A 9,641-nucleotide genomic window follows, 5' to 3' on the forward strand; every position below is an offset into this window, starting at 1 on the left:
AGTTTGACCATTTGGAATCTTGTTGGCTCACTATCCCCATGCACACCACCTTATTGTCCAACTTTAAGCCTTCTTTACATGCAATTATCCAACAAACTTCTTCCTCCCCCCTTGTTTTTCTGCTGGCCACGGTTTAAGGCCCCATTAGGGGTGCCATTTGACTTCATTTCTTCATTACAACTTACATACAACACTCTCTCAAAAACACACACACATTACTAGCAATTATCCCTCTTTCTTTTCTCTCTCAAGTTCTTTGTTCTTGCAAGTAAGTTAAAGACTTTTTTCTTTCTTCTTTGTCTAAACAAAACCGTGGGCCTTGAGCCCTTTGATCATCATCATGATTTGTTGTTTTAATCTTTGTTTACAAGTGTTGATTTCTAGTTACTTGTTACTTACTTTCAAGCTTTCAAGAAGCAAACTTTTTAGTTTGATTTCTTCATTTATATCTTGTATTTAACAAGAACATCAAGAACATAATCTCTCTAGTTATGTTCTACATATTTTGTTTCAAAGAATCAAAGTTCATAGTTGTATAAACTCTTTACTTGTAGTTCTTGAAGTAACTTTGAAGTTACTTCACTTAAAGATCAACTTGGGTTGAATCTTTAAAAGTAAGAGCAACTATGAATCATCTTCTTGTTTAGATTAGCTTTCTACTTTATTTATTTCAAAGATTTAAAGTTTATAATCTTTATAATTGTTACTTGTGTTCTTGGTTGTTGTATGATATTAGAATACCACCTTCATGGTTGGTTTAGGCTTATCATTCATTTTCTTTATTTCTTATTGTTAGTTGCTTACTACACATTTGAACAAGGACATGAAACCAACAAGAGCTTACACTTTGGTGCAAGTATCATGGATCCAACACTTGGTTGTGATCTTTCTTTGTGTTCATGAACTTGTTCCTAAACTTACATGTAACCTTGGTTCATCAAACACTTACAACACTTGCACTTGAGTTATGATGGACAAACCTTGGTCAAAATGATGTTAACACATCAACGAGTTGTACACTTGAAGCTATACGCATCAAGGATGAGAACCGTGATGAACATCAAGCACCGAGACAACCGGAACTCTCCAAAACCCACTGTTCTGTCCAAAACCTACTGACCTGATGCTTCTGGAACAGACCAGTAGACCTGGGCTGTTCTAACCATGATTTTTAGATAGAACTTTTCGAGTAGATAACTTTTCATATAGGACTCGTCTTAATCCGAGTTACGGTTTAGGATTTATGGCCCTCCGATCGTTACCATGTCCTTTAACGTTGTGCAGAAATTTCTGACCTACTCGCACTTAGACCGTCGCCACGGTCAAACCAAGACGAGTTTGCTTCTGTAAATTTTACCACACTTAAGGGACTCATAGACGGAGCCATGACCACTGGTCTCACCTTAATTCAGTAAGGGTAGAGGCCGTGGTGACTGACCGAAGTCAGCCTTTGTTTTAAACGACTTTCATAAACGAGTCTTACTTGTTACCTTTTGTTTAATGATGATTGATGATGACCCTTATGACCTTAATTACGTACTTGTAAACCTTTTGAGACGACTTATTGACTTAGTGCTATTTGACTTAGGTTGAGGACGTTTGGACCGTTACTTGCACACCACTTTCCCGACTACTACCTTACCGTTACTTCTAATCATTGTGAGTTATAGCATTCCCTTTTTACTTTAACATATTTTGGGAACTGAGAATACATGCGGATTTTATGTTTTACATACTAGGCACGAGTACTTAAACTTTATATATGTGTGGGTTATATAACGGCAGAAACATTCCCTTTAGCTCGGTAACGTTTAATCATTGGTTTTTGAACCGTGAACGCGAATCTTAGATATGGATCCATAGGGTTTGACATCCCCACTCGGGCTAGTAGTGCTAGCATTTAACGAGTGTTTAATACTTCGAGGTTATACGCACTTGCCAAGTGCACTTTAAGGGGGTACATTAAACGTTAAGTTAGTTACCGGGTGCCCACGGTTAAGCATATACTTTTACATACTTTTGAAACACTCGTTGTAGCACTGAAATCTCGTGGCCTACTTACATTACTGTTATACTTAAACTATAGCTCACCAACCTTTGTGTTGACCTTTTTAAGCATGTATTTTCTCAGGTGCTTGAAGTCGCTTCCGCTATCTTACTAGTCGTGCTGTAGAACCCGCTGCCTAGAGTTGTATCGCATGACTACTTATGTTGCATTCAAACTTTTTACTTATGAACTTATGTTATGTAACGACCATTATGGTCACGTACACCTATTTAATGCTTCTACTTAGTGAAGCATACTTTGATTTGTAAAACAATTGACGTATGTTATGACGTCACTTTTATTAATGAATGTAAACTCTGTTTTGAAAACGCATATAGTACTTAACCTTGTAATGATCCTGTTGTTGATGGTCTGTACATGATGATTTAGTACGGGGCGTCACAGAAGGTGCACAAGGCACCTATTCCATACCCAAAGGCATTAAAGAAAGACAAACTTGCGAGCCAATATCAGAGATTTGCAGATATGATCAAGCAAATTAGCATTAACATGCCACTCGCGGAAGTTCTTAGGGGTATGCCAAATTATGGAAGGTTTATCAAGGATCTCATAGCCGATAAAGGTAAATATGAAGAAGTTTCAACCACATTCCTCAATGAGGAATGCTCAGCAATTTTGCAAAAGCAAAAGATGCCACCGAAACTCGGAGATCCTGGTAGTTTCATTATTCCATGTCTGATGGGAGATTCAGTAATGTACGATGCATTAGCTGACTTAGGCGCAAGTATCAATCTTATGCCACACTCCTTGTACTTAAAACTAAACCTAGGAGATCTAAAACCAACTAGGATGTGTATACGCCTAGCAGATAGAACTTTTAACTATCCTATTGGTATTGCCAAAAACCTACCAGTTAAAGTCAATCATTTAATCTTTCCTGCCGACTTCGTTGTCCTTGAAATGGAAGAAGATAGCAAGGTTCCCCTAATTCTAGGGCGACCATTTCTAAATACCGCTGACGCAATTGTGCGTGTTAAAGATAAAAAGCTTAGTCTAGGTGTAGGGGAAGATAGAGTTACCTTAAACATAGACAAAGCTATGAAACAACCTATCTCCTCCGATGATGAATGTTATAAGTTAGACATTGTTGATTGTTGTGTCGAAAAAGAATTGCAAGAATTACTAAATATAGACACCTCAAACTTCACCCCAATGAGTGAAAGTGATGAATTCGATGTAGAACTTGAACTTGACAAATTGTTGAAAGTAGTCATCGATGAAGATTGCTGTGAGGAAGAAATTCCCAAGGAAGATGAACCCTTTGAAGAAATTACCGATGGTAACAGGTTCCGAATAAAATCTTCCTTGGAAGAACCACCAACCTTGGAACTTAAAGAACTCCCGGAACATTTGGAGTATGCTTATCTCCAAGGTACATCACAATTACCTGTTATAATTTCATCAAAACTCTCAGATGACGAAAAGGGTAGGTTAATGTCCGTTCTAAAAACTCACAAGAAAGCAATTGCTTGGAAAACAACCGATGTTCTAGGGATTAACCCCACTTATTGTACTCATAAGATTCTAATGGAAGAAGATTTTAAACCCGTGGTACAAAGACAATGAAGGTTAAACCCTAACATGAAAGAAGTTGTCAAAAAGGAGGTTATCAAGTTACTTGATGCCGGGTTAATATACCCTATATCCGATAGCCCATGGGTTAGTCCTGTTCAAGAGGTACCTAAGAAAGGGGGTACAACTGTTATTCTTAATGATAAAAATGAACTCGTTCCTACAAGAACAGTCACTGGTTGGAGAGTCTGTATAGACTACCGTCGTTTAAATGACGCCACAAGGAAAGATCATTTCCCTCTTCCTTATATTGACCAAATGCTAGAACGTTTAGTGGGAAAAGAGTACTATTGTTTCCTTGATGGATTCTCCGGTTATTTTCAAATTCCCATTGATCCAAAAGACCAAGACAAGACAACTTTTACTTGTCCATTTGGTACATTCGTATACCGACGAATGCCGTTCGGATTATGCAACGCGCCAGGCACCTTTCAAAGGTGTATGATGGCAATATTTCACGACATGATAGAAGGAAGTATGGAAGTCTTTATGGACGATTTCTCTGTTTTTGGAGACTCCTTCGATTCATGCCTTTCAAACCTCGAGCGAATGTTAATTCGTTGTGAGGAATCAAATCTTGTTTTAAATTGGGAAAAATGCCACTTCATGGTGAAGGAAGGCATTGTTTTAGGACACAAGATTTCTCGAGATGGAATGGAAGTAGACAAAGCTAAGATCGATGTAATCTCAAAGCTTCCTCCTCCAACTAACGTTAAAGGAATTCATAGTTTCTTAGGTCTTGCGGGATTCTATCGACGATTCATAAAGGATTTTTGCAAAATCGCTAGACCCATGACTAAACTTCTCGAGAAAGATAGTACATTAGACTTCAACGACGAATGCTTACAAGCTTTCTCCATTCTAAAAAATAAACTTACGAATGCACCCATTATGGTATCACCCGACTGGTCCAAACCTTTCGAGCTAATGTGTGATGCTAGTGATTTCGCGATGGGAGCTGTTTTAGGTCAACGTCAAGATACAAAATTTCAACCAATCTACTACGCAAGTAAAACACTTACAAGAGCTCAGTTGAATTACACAACTACTGAGAAGGAGCTTCTTGCAGTAGTTTTTGCTTTCGATAAGTTTAGATCCTACTTAGTGTTATCTAAAACAATTGTTTATACCGATCATTCAGCTCTAAAGTATTTATTCAAAAAGCAAGATGCTAAACCTAGACTAATTCGTTGGATTCTTCTCCTACAAGAATTCGACATTGAAATTAAGGATAAAAAAGGAGCTGAAAATCTCGCTGCAGATCACTTATCCCGTCTTGAAAATCCTAATTTAGAAACACTCGACGAATCTGTTATTCATGATACTTTTTCGGACGAGTTCCTTATGAGAATTGAAACAGAAGAAGAAATTCCATGGCTTGCGGGCTATGCTAATTATCTAGCCGCGGAAATTCTTGTTAAAAATCAAACTTATCAGCAAAAGAAGAAATTCTTTGCTGATCTGAAGTTTTACTTCTGGGAAAGCCCTAACCTCTTTCGTATAGGGACTGACCAAGTTATTCGTCGATGTGTATACGGCAAAGAAGTGCAACAAATTCTAGAGCACTGTCATGAAGGACCGGCTGGTGGACATTTCGGACCAAGCTATACAGCCAAAAAGGTTTTTGACTCGGGTTTTTACTGGCCTACAATTTTTAAAGATGCATACAATATGGTAAAACTTCTAATGCTTGCCAAAGATCTGGAAATATCTCCAAGAGAGACGAAATGCCACAACAAAGCATCCTAGTATGCGAAGTATTCGACATTTGGGGTATTGACTTCATGGGTCCATTCCCAGCTTCTAACAAATGCAAATACATTCTCGTGATAGTCGATTACGTTTCTAAATGGGCTGAAGCAAAAGCCCTACCCACTAACGATGCTCGAGTTGTTGTCAGCTTTCTTAAAAATCTTTTCTCGCATTTTGGGATTCCAAAAGCATTAATCAGTGATCGTGGAACTCATTTTACAAATCAACTACTCGAGAAAGCGCTTAAAAATACGGAGTTAATCATCGTTTTTCAACTTCTTACCACCCTCAAACGAGTGTCCAAGTTGAAAACACAAACAGAGGTCTTAAACGAATTTTAGAAAGAACGGTTAAAAATAATCCAAAAATCTGGCATCGAAAACTAGATGATGCGCTTTGGGCATTTAGAACCGCATTTAAAACACCCATTGGTACTACACCTTTCTGATTAATTTACGGTAAGGCATTTCATCTACCTGTCGAAGTTGAACACAAGGCATACTGGGCTCTGAGAGAATGTGATACTGACCTTGTGAAAGCCAGAGAAAACCGATTCTTGCAACTGAATGAATTAGATGAATTAAGACTACAAGCGTATGAAAACTCTAAAACATACAAGGAGAAAACTAAAAGATGGCACGATGCACGGTTAAAAGAAAAGAAAGAATTTGAACAAGGGGATAAAGTATTAGTATTCCAATCACGTTTTAAGTTTTCACCTGGGAAACTTAGATCCCGGTGGACTGAGATATATATATTAAAACAAGTTTTTCCATCTGGATATGCAGAATTATATAGCAAAGACGGTGGAACTTTCAAAGTGAACAGTCATCGACTCAAATTATACTTTGAAGGAATCAATACTACGGAAAGAGACGAGATCACCTTCTACCCTAAGGACAAGTAAATTCAGGGTAACTTTAAGTTTTTTCAACTCCATTCTCGAACTTTATTTTCATCTTTAAGAGTGGGGTTTGTTCGGTCTTTCCCTAGCAGACACTAAAGAACTAGTCTTCTCTCTCCATTCTACCTTTTTATTGTTTTTCTTTTCGTTTTTATTTATTGTTTATTTTCAAGATGCGCAATCAATATGTCTACAACCATTTCCTTTTGATGTGCGATAAAATTTTACCAAGAGATGTGGTATTAAATATAAAGAATAGATGCGATCAGGCGAGTAAAGAAATAAGGCAAAAACTTAATGAGAAAAATTATGCCAAAGGAAAATCAAAATCAGCTAAGAAACGTCGAGCGCGTCATTTGGGCAAGTGTGTAAAATGTGGAAAACCAACTCATTACGGAAATTGCCCAAAGAACCAGACGGACTCTAATTACGAGTACGTAACCTTGTGCCAAGAAGGGCCTTTTAAATGTTCAAAGGAAAACCTCTTAAACCAACGAGGTTACGCCTACGAAGCCATGGGGGCGAAATGGTACGACTCCACTATGAGGCAAGTCGACGCGGTTTCACAATCTAATTCTTTTTCTCGCTAATTGTGTGTTTGTGCATTTTTGTGTGTTTGTTAATTTTTGTGAGTTTATGTTTTGGTGTGTTTTAGTTTGTATTTGTTTGTTGTGTTTATTTTTTTTAAATAAAAAAAAGGGTCTACCATTTAAAATTGATAAACCTTGAGTTCAACCTTTTTCATTGAAAACGATAATGTTAAGTGTAACAACTGAATTGTCGTTCTTCAAATTGCACGAAATTTATTGTTGGATTCATAATATATCTTTTAAATAGTAAACCACAAAAACAAAAGAAAAATTAAAACTATTAAAAATATACTTTTTTATCAATAATCGTAAAGATATATAACTTGTAAACTTTTGTCGTGGATAATGATAGGTGTAACAACCTAGATTGTCTCTACCTAGTTGATAAAAAATAAAGTTTTAAGTTTGAAAATTAGTTGGTTCGAAAGTATATAATTATATATATAAAAAAAATAGAGTGTATTTTAAATTCATTTAATTTTTATTTTTCATGTACTTGTTTTTAATTTTAAAATATTAATTTTCTTTTAATTTAAAAATTTAAAAAGAAAAATATAGAGTGTTTTGTTTTATTTTTAAGTTGTTTTTGAAAAATATTAAAACTTTAACTTTTAAAGTATTAAATTTTATAAATTGAAATTAAAATTTATAAACGGATAAAAACTAGGTATACCAACCGAAATTTTCGTTACAACAAATATAAATTTAAAATTAATATTTTGAAATTTAAGTACTTATAAAGCTGGGAAAAAAGGGGTCCTAAAGCTTATGCGGACCGTGTGGCTATCCACGCGGAACGCGTACAATCGAAATATACGTGAAACGTGTAGTACTACACGAAACTCGTAAAGTTTAAAATCAGACAGGATAACTGGTCGACCAGCAGCTTCTTCTTCACACTTTATTCTTATTTTTTTTGCTGTGAACGAGAAGAAGAAGAAAAAACCCCAAAAATCTCACCCAAAATTTAAATAAACACTATCAATTTTCCCCAATTCTTCCACCTTTCAACATGCCGAGATTGGTAAGGGTCCTAAACCCATTTTACTACTTGTTCTTCAAATTTTTCATTATTTATTTGTTTAGCTTTAATCCGAATTTAGAGCTTGTTATTGTTAAATTTTGCTTGATTATTGCTATGGTTATGTTGGTAGTATGTTATTAAACCCGATTAGCATGAAAATTTGATGTTTAATTAATTATTGAAAAGTTAGGGTTTATGTAAATTGGGGAAATTGAGGAATTGGTATTGAATTGTGTTATTTTGGGTCTAATTAGATGTTTTTAGATGTTTTGATAGTAGTAGAACCTTTGAATATAAGTTTGATTGATTGATTTTGTGATTTTAATTTTCGTCTAAATTTCATAATTTTTGTAATTGTCATGAATCAAGTATGGATTGTAATGATGATTCGGAGCTGGAATATACGCAATGTGATTGAATTGGATTATATATGCTTAGCTAATTGCGTGTTTCCACTTGTGAATTAAACTTTGTTATTGAAACTTGATTTATGATTGTGAATTTTTGATTTATTGTTGTTTGTTTTAATTTTTAGAAGTAAACTGTTGTTGAAATATTGGTTCCTGTGGTGTTGAAACAAGCTTGTATGTCGAGGATGAATTCTTTGCTAACATTAACATACCCAATTGGGACGATTCTCTTGTTTTAAAATGTTATGCATGAATTATTTAGAATGAGAGCTGTAAACCAACAGCAAGGGGAAGAACAAGTAACACCGGAAATGGAACAACAACTTCAGAACCTGCACCCGAACCTGAGATTTCCTTATGATTTACCTAACCGATTACAAAAGGTTAAGGACTTACTTTCTCTGGTCAATAGAAACATCTCTCCAGTATACGTTGTGGATTGGGCTCCCTTAGGACACCCAGTCAACTTAGATGAACAAATAAGGGGAATTTTAAACCAAAGTTTCACAAACGAATTTGGAATGACTTTGGTTTTTAATGATTTTGAGAGGTTGTTTAATTTAAATAGCCCTGTATATAGAGAATGGTGTTTAGAGTTCTATTCTACCGTTAGAATGAGTTTACACCCAGAAACTATCAATGACCCTAATTTTCTACAATTTCAACTGGGTGGGGTAGATAGAAGTATGTCCCTAAGCAACGTGACTGACGCATTAGGGATTTACACCGTTGAGGAGATGTTGGATCCCGGTTTTAGGGAGTATATTTTTACAGGGGCTAGATATACAGGAAATTATGATTCTTCGAGAGTCTGGCAATCTTTTACTCGAAGGAATACATATGAGCCAGGCCAAGAATCATACCTAAAGATCACTGATGTTCGCTTTAGAATAGTTTATAAATTTATAGCGAACACAATAAACCAAAGGTCATTTAGTAATACAGATAAAATTAATTATATCGACCTTTGGTATTTAGATGTGATCAGAGATAGGGATACATTTGTTAGTATACCCTATGGAGTTGCTTACTTTTTGGCCCATGTTGGTAAAGGTGCTAGAGGGACAAGTGACATGTCGGAGGGTCACTACATCACGTTTCTAGGAAACTGGTTCGAACTCAACCCAAGTGAATCAGAACCTCCAATCCAACCGGTAGATCAAGCTGTTAAAACTTTAGGATTGGATGTATATAAGACGGCAAAGGCTATACACGTGAGGGGCGGGGTAATTAGTTTAAGACGACAAGAAGTTGTTGCTTCCGCTCCTATGGAGGAGGATGAGGAACCCGCGAGGGAAACTAGGAGGAGATGAAGACAGCC

Source organism: Rutidosis leptorrhynchoides, chromosome 9 (genome assembly GCF_046630445.1).
Source record: "Rutidosis leptorrhynchoides isolate AG116_Rl617_1_P2 chromosome 9, CSIRO_AGI_Rlap_v1, whole genome shotgun sequence".
In the NCBI taxonomy this organism is placed as follows: domain Eukaryota; kingdom Viridiplantae; phylum Streptophyta; class Magnoliopsida; order Asterales; family Asteraceae; genus Rutidosis; species Rutidosis leptorrhynchoides.